This window comes from Benincasa hispida, chromosome 6, assembly GCF_009727055.1.
Source record: "Benincasa hispida cultivar B227 chromosome 6, ASM972705v1, whole genome shotgun sequence".
Lineage (NCBI taxonomy): Eukaryota > Viridiplantae > Streptophyta > Magnoliopsida > Cucurbitales > Cucurbitaceae > Benincasa > Benincasa hispida.
This window is the reverse complement of record NC_052354.1, coordinates 55,718-75,527: the sequence shown is the minus strand read 5'-3', so window position 1 is coordinate 75,527 and position 19,810 is coordinate 55,718.

Sequence of the window (19,810 nt, the reverse complement as noted above, 5' to 3'; positions counted from 1 at the left end):
TTAATAACTTGTATTTCTACCAGTTATCAGGAACTCAACTATACAAGATGGAATTCACTCCTTTCCTAAAGCAGGAGCAAATAGATAGATAGCTCCCTTAAGGGCTGATTCCAGGGCTTGAACGATATGGTGCCATACACCTTCTCTTGGCCCGAGAGGTGTTCACACATAGTTGGATTATGTTGCATTGTTCATTAGAGAAATCAGTGGTACTTAAGGAGTGAGATGTAACTACAGGGGCAAACGGTAAATTGGCTCAGCTGTACTTACGAGCATCTGTGAAGGGTCATCGTACTCATGATTGGTTATATCTGTGGTAAGAGGAGTTCAACTGTTGGTCTTTAATAGAATGCCTGATCGTTAATGGATGGTGGATCTCGTGGCTAAAGAGTTTAATCAGCTATTCACGTACCGTTGGAGCTTTGAGCCACAAGTCCATAAGGTCCCCTAGGTAGCTTGGATAAAGTCGAGAATCAGTGTTTGGGTCAGTTTGAAATCTGTCTCTTATACACATCTAGATGTGTATAAGAGACAGCCCCTAGGTAGCTTGGATAAAGTCGAGAATCAGTGTTTGGGTCAGTTTGAAATGTTCAAATTGACAAGAGGGAGATCGATTATATATGATATAATTGGATTGGTTAATTATATATGATATAATTGGCTAAATGTATAAGATACATTATTTTTGGAGGAAATTACATATAAATATGATTTATATCAAGTGGAGGAGAAATTACTATAGTAGATATGTGATATCAAACTATAGGTTCTGTAAACCTAATTGAAGGATTTGGAAAAGAAAATATTATTTTGCCTAGAGGAACAAAATTTACAATTGGCAATGCATTGTTCTCTAGTCAACTAAAGAGAATTCTACTTAGTTTTAAAGATATACATTGCAATGGTTATCATATTAAGACCGATAGAAAGAATAATGGAGTATCTTTATATCATAGCTACTCTCTCATATGAAAAACGTATACTGGAAGAGTTACCTACTTTATCTTTTGGATTATATTATACTCATATACGAGTAATTGAAACATATGCAACAATAAACTTAAAGTTCATGAATCTAGATATCTATAATTTGGCATGATAGATTAGGTTATCCAAGGTCTATAATGATGAGAAGAATTATTGAGAATTCAAATGAACATCCATTGAAGAGCTAGAAGATTCTTCAATCTAATGAATTATCATGTGATGCTTGCTCTCAAGTCAAATTAATCATTAGACCATCACCAGTCAAATTGGGGACTGAATCACCTACATTTTTAGAATGAATTCATGGTGATATATGTGGACCTATTAACGTACAAAGTGGACCATTTAGATATTTTATGATAAAAGTAGTAGACGCATTCAGCAGATGGTCACATGTATACTTATTATCAAAATGCAAGATTACTTGCTCAAATAATTAAGTTCAGAGCACAATTTCCTGATTATACAATTAAGACCATTTATCTTGATAATGCTGGTGAATTTATATCCGAAGCTTTTGATAATTATTGTATGTTAATTGAGGTAATTGTTGAACTTTATATAGCTCATGTTCATACACAAAATGGTTTAACAAAATCATTCATAAACATTTGCAGTTAATTGATAGACCATTACTTATGAGAGCTAAGCTTCCTACATCTATATGGGGACATGATATTTTGCATGCATCGTCACTTGTGTTGGGTTTTATATTCTAAAACTCATAATTTATAAACAATAAACTTATTTTGTTAATCAATATATGTGTTATTGAAGTTTAATTCAATAAAAATTTTATTAAATGTATTAATTGCTCATTTCATTTTAGAAATAATAAATCCAATAAACTAAAATCCATGGCTATTACATGATTACTTGAACTTTATGTGGAGACATAAGTGTAAATCAAGTTCGAGTAGATAGCCAAAATGGTCTATAATATACGGATAAGGCTGAGTACCTTATTTTGGGGACACTATTAGATACTGTCCACTTTGTGATGTTACAATTGTTGTAAAGTGCTATAAACGAAGTGATCCTAATTCGTTCATGTAGAAACATACGAGTGGGGGCGTCTAAGCAAAGAGTTTGTATAAGATCGGACAAAGAAATTAGTCACTCTTACTTTATGATGTTGTTTACTGTTTAAGATTGACTATTTTAATGCGATGACCTAGGTAACTTGATATTAATCCGGAGCTAACTATGAATTCCTGTTTATTCGGGATTATCCTTAGATTTACACGGGTGAGGGTTGGCTCAACAACATTGGGGTAAGATCGGGTAGTTAGCTGAGGACTTAGGGTGCAAGATGGAATTCACTCCTACCCACTTTTAGGGATAATAAAGAGGTTGTTCCAAGTGTTGACTTTGGGTCTTGAACTAGGGGCCTCACGCTCTCATTGGCCAGAGAAGAATTCGATTTGATGATTGGATCTCAAACCAATTGTTCATCAGAGGATCAGTGGGATTTAAGGAATAAGATGTAATCTCGAGGGTAAAACAACTATTAGCCCAAACATTATTACAAACAACCTGTGAAGGGTTAACTTACTAATTATGGTTATATCGTGTGGACACAGTTATATCTACAGTGAGGGAAGTGCAACTATTAGGCTTTAGTGGAGTGACTCGATAGTTAGCAATGTTGAATAATTTGGTTTAAAGAGTTTAGCCAATTAATCTCGAATCGTTGGAGCCCATGATCTATAGGTCCATTAGAATTAAACGAGATTGGAGAATCGGATAATATTTAAATATGACTTAAATATTAACTACATGAATAGAGATTCATGGTTGTGGAATTGGTCTTTTTTTAATTTAATATTGGATATTAAATTATTTTAATTAATTAAGTTATTTAATTAATTAAATCAATTAAATTTAGAATTGCAAATTTGAATGTTGTGAAAATTAAAATTTAGAAAATCAAGTTTTGTTTTAATTTAAATTTTAAAAAATTAGATGAAAATTGAATTTTAATGAAAATTCAAGTAATTGATTTTAAATCATTTTTAACTAGAATTGATTTTTGAAAAATCAAAAAATTTAATTTAATTTTGAAAATGAGTTTCAAAATTAATTGAATTTTAAATTCAAATATTCTATGAAGTGGGTTTATCCCACTTTCAAGTTTTTTTTCCACCAAAATCCCACTCAAAATTCAAGTGGGAGATGTCTATTTGAGATGCAATTTGATTGCATGAGGTGTTGATAAAAAATTCAAGCTTTAATATTGAGAATTGAGGCCATGCAAAAGATTAATTTAGCTAAGATTTTAGTTGAAGCTCTTCAACTTAAGAGAAAAACCATAGGAAAGATCTATTGGTGGTCTACACCTTGTTGCTGAGGAGATTGAAGCTGGATTTGAAGTTCTAAGTCTTCAAACATGAGTTTTTTATGAAACCCTCTTTTTCTGATATGAACATGCTTACTAATTTGCTAAAATTGATGAATTACAGTGCCTAATGATCTTGATTTTCTTCTGTTGGCTGCATGCTAACTCCATCAATTGGTATCAGAGCAGATTTAAGCACTCAATTCGTGTAAAATCTAGCTTGGTGGGTGTTTTGCATAAGTAGTATGAAAATGGTAGACTGATATAGATATTTTCAATTTTGACATTTATTTTTTCTTTAATTAAGTGTTAATTGTTGTCATTGGCTCTTGGTTGATGGGCTTTAATGTGTGTTTAAGGGTCTGTAAATTTGTTGGAGTCATTAGAGTTGCAATTAGGTTGTAATTGAAGAAAGAAGAAAAGAATGTCAACAGCAGAAAACTGGGAGTGAAGCTTCTGCCAACGCTGCCCACGGAGCATTCCAACGCTAGGATGAAGCGTTGCAACGTTGCTCATCCCAGCCCAAAAGATGCGTGTGTGACCCCTTCGATGATTCAAATGAACTGGTTCAACCGATTCAGGACTGGGAGGTCTGGTTCCACCCATTTTAGGCCGGTTGAACCTGTTTTCAAGCCTTGGAGGTCCGATTTGGGCAGTTCGGGTTCGGTTCGAGTCGATTCGAGCAGTCCAGAAGCTATTTGGAGCAAGTTTTGGTTATATTTGTAATAATTTAGGCTGTTTGTTTGTTTAAAATGCGAAAACTGGTCCATATCAGTGTGTATTTAATTATTTATGCAGTATGAATGTATGTTATAATTAAATAAATCTTGTATGTGCATATAGTATGCCATGTAGATTTAAAATCCCACCATAAGAAGCATGTTGCATGCATTGAAAATATGTTATAAAGACTTATAATATATAGTATGCATGTTTAGGGTTTGAATGATGGAATGAACACATGCGCAATGGAAGAAAAACAGATCTAAAGTACTCTAAGTAGGTTAATGATAGCTCTCAAAAAGAGATATTATTCCTAGGCTTAATTCGAACTTGTTAATGGATTTATATGTTTATTTCTCTATTTTGTAGGTAATAAGCAACCAATAGGTAGAATCAGGCATTTGAAGTTGATAGGGGCCAATTTGAAGCGATTTGGAGTAGAATTGAAGTATCCAAGCTTCAAAGGATGTGAAATGACCGAAATACCCCCAGCATCAGCATCACAATATCGCGCAATGCTCAAGCCCAACATTGTAAGACAGTAGCGTAGCGTTGTGATAACTTGTAGAAATACAAGTTATTTATACGGTTTTATTTAGATATTGCGGTCAAAGGAAAGGAAAGTTGCGTCAATTCTATAGAAATTAGCTAAGAAATGCAAGAATTATAAATTGTCGTCAATACACCCACTGACATCATTGCGATGATAAAAAGGAATATTTCAAGTCTGTTTTGCAGAAAATCAAGTCACTGCATGCGTTCATGGCTGAAGATAAACTGAACAACGCATCTATGTCACATTGCGCCAATCATTCAGAAATGAACAGACGATCAATGCAATGACGGCGCATACGAAAATCGATCAAGAGCTAAGCAATTAACGCAATCTCAACCACATGCGGTAATAAAAAAACAACACTGCATGTGGGCAAATGATCGAAGATGTAAAGAGCAACGCAATTGCGGAGGGTTCTGACGCATGTACAGCTGACCATTGTGCATTTCTGACGGGATTGATTGCGTAACATAAGAAATATTCACTCCACCATTTCAGGAACTTCCTTAACAATAAAGTGGGGACCACAATACAAAGAGTCAAAGCTGAGCCTATAAATAGCTTCGACCATTCCACTGAAAAAATATGCTTAAATACAGGGAAAAGTGTATATACTGATCTGAGAGAGAGATTGGTTAAGCGTTAATCAGAGTAGATCCGGGAAGAATTAAGAGACAATGCTGAGAGGTGAGTCTCCGAGCAAGAATCCTTCCGATCCCCACCGTTGAAGCTCTGTACGAAGGTCACTTTTACCAGACGAGCAAGCCTGAGAGGGAAGCTCTTCTGTTCATCCATTCCACACGCCGGTAAGCAAATCCACCGTCCGATCTATGTCAAGACGTTGACACTCTTCTGTATTTGTTTCTATCTCTTCATCATCAGTTGTATTCATCTTCTTAGTCTATCATTCGCACCATGGATCAAACGCTTAATCTCAGTATTAATTGTTATGATCATTTTCATCTCCATCTTTCTGTCTATTTCCGTTCATCCGTAATTCACTTTCTCCATGACGTTTTCTTAATCTCTTGGTAATTAGCAAGAATAAGCAAGTAAATTAATTGGGTTAAGAAAATAATTATGTTTAGCTAAAGCATACTAGACGGCATCTTCACCTGTGAGAGCAGAAGTAAAGATGCCATTCCGCCTATCGAGAGAGAGTTGGAAGAATGCGTTAACTAAAGTAAGAAGTACTTCCAGAGATGGAAGCAACCTTGCGTTCATTACGTTCATCCCTGTTTCACCATAGAGATATGGGAACGCGGCCGATCACCGAGAGGTTTACGCCAAGGGAAAGTGGAACCTTAGTTATATCTTTAACGCAATTAACAAACTTGCGATGTTTGTACTAATTATTCTTTCCCCTTTCTGATTCATCCATAAAGACTTTCCATCGCATACCATGATCCTTTGTATAAACTTCACAGTCAGTCTTGAACTCAACATCATGTATATCATGTATCTTGTATCTTGCATCATGTCAGCTTAGGTTTATTTTCATTGCAATTTATTTTATTAACGCAACTTTAGTTTATCTGTACAATTTTACTTTACCACAATTTACCTTGTTGTACAAACACACAATATTTATTAATTGTAAAAACCGGTCGCATATATCACAAATGTAACACATTAATGACAACAATCCCTGTGTTCGACCTCGGATTACTCTGAGAAACTTGCGTTGGAATTATACTTGGTTTCAGCGCAAGGAAACTTGTGACAACGCATCTACAAGCATTTCAATAATGCATACATCTAGAAGTAGTATCGCATAAAGTGTAAATAAGCATGACACAACATCCGTACTCCATCTCCATCTTTCCAAGTCAACAAGTTTATGGCAACATGAGCTTGTATGATTCACATTCATCATTGTCCATATCCATATATGCTTATTTAGAGAACATCAATTCATCACTGCACATGTTGCAACGCTCCTTTAGATCATTGCGACGCAACGACATTTGATGGATGGAGGAGGAGCGCACGCGCGAGTGAACGTTGCAATGCTCGACCATAGCGTTGCAACGCTGCCCTGAATTTTTCTATAAATGTCTCGTTTTGCTAGTCAAAAATGTGCTGAATTGTATAGAAAAAGGCCCTAAAACGCCAAACTCTTCATGGAGGCTGGGGAGAAGCCTTGATTTCTTCTTTTTCCTCTATGTATTCAGTATCATAGGTTAGATTTATTTTTCCGAATTATGGTTTTGTATCAGATTGTATCCCAGTGCTTTATCTATGAATCAATGAGGTAATTTTCGATTAGTTCCTGGACTAAGAGTTCTTTGTAATTTAATGAGTTATATGTTCAATTTTTTACTTCAATTAAGAATTGTGTTTTTCTTTAATTTCGCATGAGTTAGACTTGCTTTTGTGTGTTGGATTGACGACCTATCACGATTGCATGTCTTTGCTAGTTAAGTTTAGGCTCGCATGTATCATTGTAATCGTCCATGCTTTCAATTTACCCCTGTAGCACAGATTAGAGAGCATGCTTAGGTGTATAGGCTAACCTTGAATCTTTGCATCCTACATTTAATCTAGAATTAAAGAAATACTTTTATTATTTGAACATGGCTTTTCTGACACTTGATCAACATAGTTGAATCCTTGATTTTTATTCTAGTTCTTTATGGCCGCTAAGGATCAATTGCATCTAGGAGCATGTAGGCTAGTTAGGGCACGGTCTTCCCAACCTCAACTATGGATTAGGATGCTCAATTTGGTTGGATTAATTGATTTTCGGCCTTTGTAGAGATTGATTAGTTCTTGCCAAATTAAGAAGCTATGCATGTATAATTCGAATATTAGTTATTTGGCATAGAACGATTACTTATTTTACAACGAATGAGCACTTGGTCTGAGAACTAAACAAGTCCTTTACTATTCCATATATCCCTTGCAATTTACTTTTCTTGCATCTTTCTAAATCGAAACCAAAACCTTATTTTTACTGTTTTTCCCGCAGTCAAATCTAACACAAAAAGAAATTAATTCTTTGTTTCTCTATGGTTCGACCTCGCACTTACCATTGTTGTATTTTAGTAGTAATAGGATTAGTTCAATGATGTTATAAATTTTCTTTTGACCAGAATCGAGACTTATTAACGATGTAGGCTTTCGGCTCTGCCAGAGTTAATTACAAAGATAACAATGCAATTCAAACAAATATGGGGGGGGGGGGGGCAGGGGGCGGGAAGAATACAATCTTTTAGACTTTGAATCTTCTCCAAATTAGCTCCCTCCTCATGAACGGTTCACAGACAACCACGAGAGTCTTCCCAACTATTCTCCGACCTTAGAATGGGATGATGGAATCCGGTGAGTGACTAATTTGGAGAGGAAAAAAGCTAAAACTTTGAGAAAAAAATGTTATGAGATTATCACGTAATCTCATCGAATGCCACTATGGCCAAGAGTCCTTAAAAATCACTAAACACTCCCTTTTAAAGACCATTGCATGCAAAACATACAATTTTGAGTTTGATGAGAATTTGACACTAAAAAATCCACTAACTCAAAGGGGGATTTAGTGGGACAAGTGTCTTCAAATGAAGGCAACACTAAACTTGATCCACTCTTATGTCTCCACATAAAGTTCATGTATTCAAACAATAGCCATGAATTTTTAGTTTATTGGATTTCATCTTTATAAGTGCAATTCATATATTCAATAATAATTTTATTGAATAAACGTCAATAATATCTTTATTGATAATAGAATATGTTTAACATTACAAACTGCGAGTTTTAGGACATAGAACCCAACATTAAGTGTTTAATATAAAGTGTTATATTAAATCCTAAAATGTTTGATGTATGTTGTGGATGAAAAACATGTCTATAGTTTTACAAATTGTTATAAAATTGGATTAGACATTTAAAATCTATGACAAAGATAAGTTGCAGGTTCACGTAGGTTAACAAATAACAACTTGTTTTAATAGTTAAAATAGATGGCTATCGTGTAAAATTGAGATTACAAACTCAGTTGATATATAATCCTGTCTAAGGTTGGAGGTACTTAAGTTGATGGTTTACGAAACACCTCCTACCTAGGGATTATTGTTGGGGTTGATGCCCTAAATTCTCGTGTTCTGTAGTTTGTAAACAGTTTGTACGAACGCTTGTGTTGTTAATATATGATATTTACTTCACATTTATTATTTTTGCTCAGTTACTTGTTTTATTTGCTTTACCACAAACCAATAAACATAAAATCCCTGGTTATCTGTATGTGACTCAAGCATATATATGGGGACATACAAGTCGATCATGTCTTGAGTGATAACCAAAATGGTCTGTAGTATATGGATATAGGAGGGAAACCTTATCCTGGTAATGCTACGGATGCAACCTGCTTTGTGAAATGGTCACAAGTGTTGTGACTTGTCATAGATGGTCTGATCTTGATCATTCGTGTTGGGGACATGCGAGCGGGGGCGTCCTATACAAAGAGTTTGTATAAAACCTAACCACGAAGTGTTAACATCTCGTTATATAACACCGTTCATGACAGAGACTTCACTTCACTAGGATGACCATAGGTAACATGACCTCAATCCTAAGTGAGTTGGGAACTCCTGCCAACCTACCATTTTGGGGATTTTTCTGATTTGGGAGCTGGAACTCAACTACACAAGATGGAATTCACTCTTTCCCCGAGGCAGGAGTAAGTAGATAGATAGCTCCCTTAAGGGTTGATTCCAAGGTTTGAATGATGTAGTGCCATACACCTCCTCTTGGCTCGAGAGGTGTTCACACATAATTAGACTATGTTGTATTGTTCATTAAAGGAATCAGTGGTACTTAAGGAATGAGATGTAACTATAGGAGTAAAACGGTAATTTGGCCCAGTTGTACTTACGAGCATCAGTGAAAGGTCATCGTACTCATGATTGGTTATATCCGATGGACACAAAAATATATCTATGGTAAGAAGAGTTCAGTTGTTGGTCTTTAGTGGAATGTCTGATAGTTAACGGATGGTGAATCTCGTGGCTAAAGAGTTTAGTCAGCTATTCACGGACCGTTGGAGCTTTGAGCCACAGGTCCATTAGGTCCCCTGGGTAGCTTGGATAAAGTCGAGAACCAGTATTTGGGTTAATTTGAAATGTTCTAATTGACAAGAGGAAGTTTGATTATATATGCTATAATTGGACTGGTTAATTATATATGATATAATTGGCTAAATGTATGAGATACATTATTTTGGAGGAAATTAAATATAAATATGATTTATATTAAGTAGAGGAGAAAATACTATAGTAGATATGTGATATCAAACTATAGGGTAAAAATATAATATGATTATATTTATTAATTAATTAGGTTGTTAATTATATGATAATTAAGCCAATTTTCACGTTCGGACGTGGGTTAGTGGGAACGAGTCGGTTATTATAACCGATGAATTAAAATGGAAAAAAGTTTTCATTTTTGAATCGTTCAATTGATTGCCCGAAGAGAGAAAAATCGAGCATGCGTTGGTAGAAAGCAAAACGATTGCTTAAGTTTTTTTCGAAAGCCTATATGATAGCCCTCTCCGCCTAAACGATCGTCTACCTCGCGCCTACACGATCGCACACTGTCGCTTACACGATCGCATAGCTTCTCTAAACGATCGTATAGTGTGCCGTTTTTGCTAAACGATCGTATACCTTTTCCTAAACGATCGTTCAGTAAATCCTACACGATCGTGTAGCTTCTCCTAAACGATAAGCAGTCTACTATGCGTTAGCGTCTTTTTCCCTCCCACTTGCTTATCGCCTACACGATTCGTGTTTCCTCCTTCGTCTACCAAATTCACCAAAGACCACCCTTTGGGTTTTCACTCTGAGAATACCCGGGGCTCTTTAGTGGTGGTGTTGTTTCCGCGGCGTTCATGTTCATGCGGTTGTTCGTGTTGTTTTTGTTGATGCTGTTGTTGGGCGTTGGTAGATCGCTTGGAGGGTTCCGCTACTTGGAATGCTAAAGTTTGAAGAACGTCTTCAACTGGTATGGCAATATTTCCCTTATTATTTTTTTGTTCATAGCATGCCATTAATTAAGTGTTTGTTTGCATAATTGTATGTTGAATGTATAATGTGTATTTCGGTCACGGTGAGATCGGAGCGATTCGAACGCGCTCATGGAACTCTTAGATATGAGATCCTTCAATTATGACCCAATAATTGAACGTTTTTCACTCAATTTTATAAGAATACGTGAGCGATGTAAGGTTTTAAAACTGGCTTATCACCTAGACATTGTAGGTTAAATCCAAATATAAGCATTATACTTGGATAATCACCTAGACTTAGGTTGTTTTAATTAGCCAGAAAACCTGAGTAAAATATTTATCTAAAACAAATAGAACACTTCAGTGGGAGATTAATAACCTAGACATATGTTATTTTTAGCTCTCACGTCCCTAAGAGTTCACACCGTGAGATCCATGCTCGACTTCGTATCGATTATACCTTGACTACTCCATTCAAAAAGTATTTGCATGGGTTAATGATGCATTGTGAATGTGATGAAATAATGGTGTATATTGCGATCATGCAAGTTTTCCTAGTAAAATCTAAGTATAAATCCAACTAGGTTGCCTGGTAAGTCCAGGGTCGAACACAGGGACTACTAAGACAATATGCGATGGTAAGTTTTGATATCTTTATGGTGAAAAAAACAATAAGTTGGTATGTTTGTTTAGAGTATAAATCCTATGAGCGGAATTGAGTAAAGAGTTAATGACAGTGAAAGTTACAATGAGTATGCGGAGAACGGGTTGAGAATGGTTTTAGCTAACACTTCCTAAGATTGCGTTCAAGTTATGCGATCATGCTACACACATACAATCGCATGTCATCTCTCAATGCAAATTCCATAGTTCCTATTCCTAAGACGCATGCGATGTATACGATAATGTCTATAGGACTTTTGTTTAAGCCTCCATTCTTGTCTATGCAATGATGAATGATACACACATACACAAGGCGACCGCATACTATCATATCCTATTTCTAGGGTGCATGTGATGCATGATAGAAAACAGAACTTATTTCTAAGTCTCTATCTCTTACTTATGCATTTCTAATCTGACTCTCTCAAGCCTAGATTCTAATCTAACTCTCTCAAGTCTAGGTTCTTTCTTTAGACTACTCTGTCAAGTATTCTAAAGGGTGATGGACGCATACATAAGACAAGATGATCGCATAAAATGAAGATCTTAGGTCATGCTAGCTAAATGCTTCTCAACCCATTCAAAAATTTAGTTACTCATGCGCAATGTGAAGAGAATGAACAGATGTAGAGATGTAAATTCCCTTTTATAGATAAGTTAGAATACAAAACAACAATGGAAGATAGGGATAAGAAGCACGATAGCAATGTCTTACTTCCCGAAGCTTTTACACTGTGTTTCACTCTACTCTGCCCAAAAGAATGTTCTTTCTTTCGCAAGAGTCAACCCTCTCTCCATTTGCAACGCTTCCCAACGGTCTCTCGAGCTAACCAGGAATGATCCTTCAATGTCTTCTCTCTTCACTCGCCTCCGCCTTCTAAGTATAAGAATTACTGACTACGGCTATTTATGATCTATCGTCTATGTATATGGCGAACGGGAACTCCAAAAATTCTGAACTCCCTTAACGAAGGTGGCCTTCGGTATTTATAGAGCTTCAGAGTGAAGAGCTTTTCTCTTAAATGATTGCAATGATGGGAAGTCATTAAATCTTTGTCTGATGCGCTGATTAATGGTCACTGAAAAGTTGAATGTACTTGCTACAGTGTGTCGTTAACGGCTTGTTAACTAAATTTGGATTTGACCGTCATCAGCTTTCTTTCCCATCATGATTTATTAAGCTTTCATTTTGATGCGCTGTCTTTATACGGCCACCTTCTTGAGCAGATTTTTGCAGACATATACGATTGCATAGCTTTGCGATCGCAATCTTCTAATGTGCTTGGGCGCCGAATTCCTTGGACTGCAATTTTCTTTGCACCAACGCATTTTCCTACACAAAATAAGAAAATTTAGCTGCTTTAATGCGATGGGTGCATGCAATCGCAATATTCTCAACTTAATGCTTTTGGACACGATTTTACATGTTTTTATCGTCGTATTCTCACATTATTTTATATTTTTGTGTTGTAATAACGTGCATTTATGCCCGTTATCAGTTAATAGCAAGGTGAATAGGGGAAGTAGTTCATAGTAAGTGGGTGAAGGATATGTGTCAACATGTCCTACGATCTCTTCCATTTGTTTGGACCATGAGATTCCTATGTTGTACCTGCTTGTCGACTTTATGCGATCTACACTAGTCATTTTACAACAACTATCCCCTCGGAGGGTTGTAACATAGGATTCGGAACAACTCAAACTCCAGGAATGGATAGGAATTCTTAGATTGATTCCAACCTTGACTTTCCAATTCGGTAGCATCGTTGGGGCCAACCTCTAAAGTCTGAAAAATGGAGGGTTACAGTTACAAAATTACTAACTGTTAGTCAGTTCTGACCGAAAACGGTAACTAAATGACTATAGGAATAAGAGTTATTCTAGAGATAGTACTTAGTCAAGAATGTCTTGCTTTAGTGAAGGAGTATTTGACCTCCTCTTAGTAGCACTTATTCTAACTCACTATAGTATCGCTGCAAATAAAATAATGAAATTTGAGTACATTATTACTTTGCTAAAATATGATTGGGTTTAAAATCAATTCACTAATAGAATTTGTTTATACTTTCAAAATGATTAATTCATTAATACAGTTGTTGGCTTCTGATAAACTTACTGGGGACAATTATGCTACATGAAAATCGAATCTGAATACAATACTGATAGATGATCTGAGGTTTGTTTTAACTGAGGAACGTCCTCCAATTCCTAGCTCAAACATGAATCGAACGATTTGGGAAGCATATGATAGGTGGACAAAGGCGAATAAAAAAACCCGAGCCTGTATTCTTGCCAACATGTATGATGTTTTGGGGAAGAAACATGATAGCATGCATACCACTAAAGAGATTATGAAATCTCTACGGGGGATATTTGGACAACCATTCTTCTTCCTGAGACATGATGCTATCAAGTACGTTTACAATTGCCATATGAAAGAAGGGGCCTCTGTTAGAGAACATGTCCTGGACGTGATGGTCCATTTCAATATGGCAGAAGTAAACAGAGTTTTCATAGATGAGAAAAGTCAAGTTAGTTTTATTCTAGAGTCTCTTCCAAAGAACTTTTTCCAGTTCCGCACTAACGCATTGATGAACAAAATATAATATAACTTGATTACTCTTCTCAACGAGCTTCAAGCTTTTCAGTCCATTTTGAGAACTAAGGGACAGAAAGCAGAGGTAAATGTTGCCAATACTGATAAAAAAAGATCGTCCTCTAAGATAAAGTCGGACTCTACTTCTTCTTCCAAGAACAAAAGTGTTCAGATGAAAAAGAGTAAGAGGGAAAAGAAGGCTTCTAGTGGCTGCAAAGGCAAAGCTAAAGTTGCTTATAAAGGAAAATGTTTCTACTATAGTGAAAATGGGCATTGGAAGAGAAACTGCCCAAAATGCCTTGTGAATATTTGAGCAGAAAAAACAAAACAAGGAAATCAGTTTCTGAAAATTGCTTAAAGAAGAAGAGATAACACTCAAGGTTGTGAACCAGGGAGTCTATCTCAGAAAAATCAGTGGGAGCTCCTGAAGTTGATTTCAAAAGATAGATCTATTATATTAGATAATGTACTTCTTGTTAATGTAGTGAAAAATTTTTATATCTATCTTTTGTAAACAAAAAATTGTATAAAAGTGTCCTTTTGTCATAAATGAAATGTTCATTAGCAAAAGAAATATTTTTATTTGTTCTACTATAAACCAGTTTCTATGTTAAAACCAACCAAGGCGAAGGCCATTTCAAATATTTAGATATTTAAACGGTTGAAAAACATAAGGCAAAGGTTTTTTCAAGTACTTATCTTTAGAAATTAAATTTGGTCACATAAGTCTTAATGGAATTAAGAAAAAGGTTAAAAGTGGTCATCTAAATAAGTTAGAAGAAAACATTTTAACACTATGTGTATCTTATCTTGGAGATAAGATGACCAAAAGATTTTTTTATAAGAAAAAAGTCTTAATAGCCAAGAAACCCTTAGAGCTCACACATTCAAACCTTTATGGTCTGATGTGAAGGAACTCTTATCAAAGAGAACCCATGAGCGAAATCACGATCAATCCAAATCCATTGTGACAAAATTAAAGGCATTCACAAACATACAAAACAGTTACGCATCTTCTAACAAATTATAGCATGCTTTCATAATAAATACAAAAAGGAACGAGAGACACACCTTTGAAGAACTCTTCTTTTATTGATCTCTCGCTCTCGTGAAGACTGGAACAATAACCTCTTGCGGTCACTTAGAGCGCCTACCCAATCTCTCGCTATCGCTTAGATCACGAACAATCTTCTCCATGAACAAGCAACCTCTTAGACACCACCACTCGACAACCTTGGTATTTTTGGAGTGAGAATCCAGGAGGTGTGGGCTCTGTTGGATTTGGTAGAGGGATGGAGGCAAACAACGATCGAACTATACGATCAAGCAAGCAAGAGAAAGAACTGTCTATCGCATAAACTTTGTGTGCTTGATCGTTTAGTAAATCTCGCTAGGTACACGATCGTTTAAAAAAACACACTTGATCCTTTAGAGAATCTCGCTTAGGACACGATCGTTTAGTAAATCACTTTATACGATTGTTTAGATAAAGGCGCTTACATGATCGTTTAGGCTGTTGCTTAGAAGGCTATCGTGTAGTCTCTCGTCAGCGAAATGATTAGTAATGCACTAATGAAGCGATCTTGACATAATGAAAACATTTTTCATTTTATTTGACATAATGAAAACAATTTTCATTTTATCCTTTAGTTATGAAAACTAAACATAACCTCTCACTTTCACGCACGATTAAAGGAGAAACTACCCACAATTATCATATAATTGTTTTAATTATAAATAAATATAATAACTAAATTATCATATTATATTTATAACCTATAGTTTTAATATCACATCATATGTAACATTTAAACCATAGTTCCTTTCTTCTTTCTTTAATATAAATCATATTTATATCAATTCCTCCAATTAATGTATCTCATACATCATATCAATTATATCACATATAATTGAACCAGTTTAATCATATCATATATAATCAAACTCCCTCTTGTTAATTTGAACACTTCAAACTAACCCAAAATATGATTTTCAACTTGAATCCATTGAGCTACAAAGGGGACCTTATGAACCTATAGCTTGAAGCTCCAACGATAGGGAATAGTTGACTAAACTCTTTAATCATGAGATCCACCATCCGTTAACTGACGAGCACTCCACTAAAGACCGACAGTTGCACTCTTCTCACTATAGATATATTTTCGTGTTCATCGAATATAACCAGTCAACAGTACGATAACCCTTCACAGATCGCTCGTAAGTACAGCTGAGCCAATTTACCATTTTGCCCCTGTAGTTACATCTAACTCCTTAAGTACCACTGATTCCTCTAATGAACAATACATCATAGTCCTACTATGAGTGAACATCTCTCGGGCCATGAGAAAGTGTCTAGCGCCACATCATTCAAGCCTCAGAATCAGCCCTTAAGGGAGCAATCTATCTACTTACTCCTGCTTCGGAGAATGAGTGAATTCCATCTTGTGTAGCTTTGTTCCCAGCTCCTCAATCAGACGAATCCCCAAAGTGATAGGTTTGAGTCAACAATCTCGCCACTCGCACCCATTCAAATCAAAGGACCGCCCTCATAAGCAGGAGTTCCCAACTCACTCAGGATTAAGGTCATGTTACCTATGGTCATCCTAGTGAAATGAAAGTCTTTGTCATGAATGGCATTATATAACGAGACTAAATACTTCGTGGTTCGGTCTTATACAGACTCCTCTGTATATAACACGCTCGCTCGCATGTCTCCACATGAATAATCAGGATCAGACCATCTATAGCACTTTACAATACTTGTAACATCTACAAAGCGGGTCGTATCTGTAGTGTCACTAGGATAAGGTTTCCCTCCTTTATCCATATACTACAGACCATTTAGGTTACCACTTAAGACATGATCCACTTGTATGTCTCCACATACATGCTTAAATTACAACGACAACCAGAGATCTTAGTTTATTGGTTTGTGGTTAATGCAAATAAAATATCTCATATTTCATAGAGGGTAGTGAAGAAAATATCTCATATTACTACATCACAAGCATTTTTCCATACAGGTGTTTACAAACTACAAGACCCTACGAGAGTTTAGGACATCAACCCTAACACGATGAATGCCAAGGCACGAGGAAGTTATGAATATTTCATCGGTTTTATTGATGATTATTCAAAGTACAATTATATATACCTAGATCATAAGTTGAAAACACTTTGTTAGGTAACACAATTAAGATACTTCGATTAGATCGAGTGGAGAGTACAGAAAATCGGAGATTTCCAGGACTATTTGATAGAATATGAAATCCAATGATAACTCTCTACACCTAGTGCCTTGGCAGAACGATGAATCAGGAAGAAAAGCAGAACCCTGTTAGACATGGTTTGGTTGTATGATGAGTTTTGCTTAATTGCCTAAATTATTTTGGGGATACAGACTATTATATACTCTTTTGAACAACATTCCTTTAAAAGTGTTTGTGAAACTCCATATGAGATGTGGATAGGTCATAAAAGCTATTTATGACAAGTAAAAGATGTTTATATATTTCAGAATTTTGGAAAAAACGACACATGTGTTAGTGTCAAATCCTAAGGTAGTTGGGGTTGATGCTCTAAATCTCATAGGGTCCTATAGTTTGTAAACATTGTTGAACAAACTCATTATGTATTTAATAAAATATATGATATTTTATTCATTTTCTATAAAATATATGATATTTTAGTTTCATTAACCATAAACCAATAAACTAACATCCAAGGTTATCTTTGTAACTTAAACATGTACATAGAGACATATGGGTGGATCATGTTTAATTGATAACCTAATGGTCTGTAGTAGATGGATAAGGCTGAATACCTTATCTTGGTGACACTACGAGTATGACCCGCTTTGTAGGTGTTACAATTGTTGTAAAGTGCTACAAATGATCTGATCCTGATCATTCATAAATAGACATGCGAGTGGGGATATTCTATACAAAGGAGTTTGTATAAGACCAGACCACAAAATGTTTAGTTCTCATTATATAACGCCATTCATAATAAAGACTTACATTTCACCAAGATGGTCATAGGTAACATGACTTGAATCCTGAGTGAGTTGTGAACTCCTTCCTATGAGGGCGGTCCTTTAATTTGTATGGGTGAGAGTTGTCAGATTGTCGACTCAACAAGCCTATCATTTTGAGGATTCGTCTGATTGGGGAGTTGGAAACACAGTTACACAAGATGAAATTCACTCCTTCCCCGAGGTAGGGGTAAGTAGATAAATTGCTCCCTTAAGGGCTGATTTCAGGTCTTGAACAATGTGGCGCCACACCCTCTCCTGGCTCGAGAGGGGTTTGGTCATAGTTGGACTATGATATATTGTACATTAGAGGAATCAGTGGTACTTAAGGACTAGATGTAACTACAAGGGCAAAATGGTAATTTGGCCTAGTTGTACATACGAGCAATTTGTGGAGGGTCATCGTACTGTTGTTGGATATAGAAATATATCTGTAGTGTGAAGAGTGCAACTGTCGGTCTTTAGTAGAGTGCCCGACAGTTAACGGATGGCGATAATTTAATTAAAGAGTTTAATTAATTATTCATGTACCGTTGGAGCTTCAAGCTACAGGTCCATTAAGTCCCTTGGTAGCTCAATAGGATTTGAGAGTCAGTTTTTGAATTAATTTGAATTGTTCAAATTAATAGAGGGATTTAATTATATATGATATAATTAAGTTGTTTCAATTATATGTGATATAATTGTCATAATGTATTTGATACATTATAGCTTAATGAGAGAAAATAAATATTTGAATGAGATTCAAATATAGTTTCTATGAATGTGATTCATAGTTGTTAAATTTAATATAAATGTGATTTATATTAAATGTCATATAAAAGAGAGAAGAAACTATAACTTTATTGTATGTGATACAATATTAAAACTATAGTTTTTGAAATAACATATAATTTAATATATATATATATATGATAAGTTAGCTATCATATTTATATTTGTATTTGTATTATTATTATTTAATAACAAGGGAAGGAGTTACAACTCTCTTCCCCTTCTTTCTTCTCCACCCACGTAAGTGGTAGGTAGTTATTTTTGGCAAGTAGAAAAGAAAAGATTTCTTCTTCTTCTTGGCGAAGTTTTGTTGATCTAATGAGAAAGTGGGAAAACAACAGAAGAGATGTGTGTGTGTGTGTGTGTGTGTTTTTTTTTTTTTTTTTTATAGTTTTGAGAACATTTTCAATCCTTCCTCCTCAATGTTAAGTTTTCCCTCAAATCCAAAATAGCCAGAGCCCACCACTCCTAGGTTCTCACCCTGAGAATAACGAGGAAACATTTGTGGTAGTGTTTGTTCTTGTTCGAGGTTATTCTTGAAGAAAGTCTTCAAGGAGTTCGTGAATTGTTCGAGGGAATTCGTGAAGAAAGGTCTTCAAAGGTGAGGTTTCTGAAACCATTTCTTTAGCATGCTGTAATTTATAATTAAATGCATATCATGTTTCATGTTTACTGTGAAATTTATATTCAATGAAAAAATTGAATTTGGTCGATCCGTTTCCGCTCAAGGTTCTTTCCCCATAGAGTTTCTTCACTAGCAACATATTTGCCGACTATTTAGAGGCAGTTAATACACTATTTCATCTAAAATTATATCTATATATATAATACAATTAAATTATATTCTTACCTAAAATGATAATGAAATAAAAATATAAAAATGAATTTTACCTACCATTTAGTGGACGACGACCTGGGGCTTTTAATTTAACTTGTGATGCTATAATTTTAAATCTATCATAAGTCCATACTTGTAGTAGTATCAGTGGCCTCGATATTTCCAATGCTTGTGCATAGTAGCCTAATTGTCTATAAAGTCATGCAAGACAGGCACCACCCCACGAGTACTACCAGCATGCTCGGAATCGGATAGTAGAGGGAGAAACATAAGATGTACTAGAGTGTACAACTTGTCA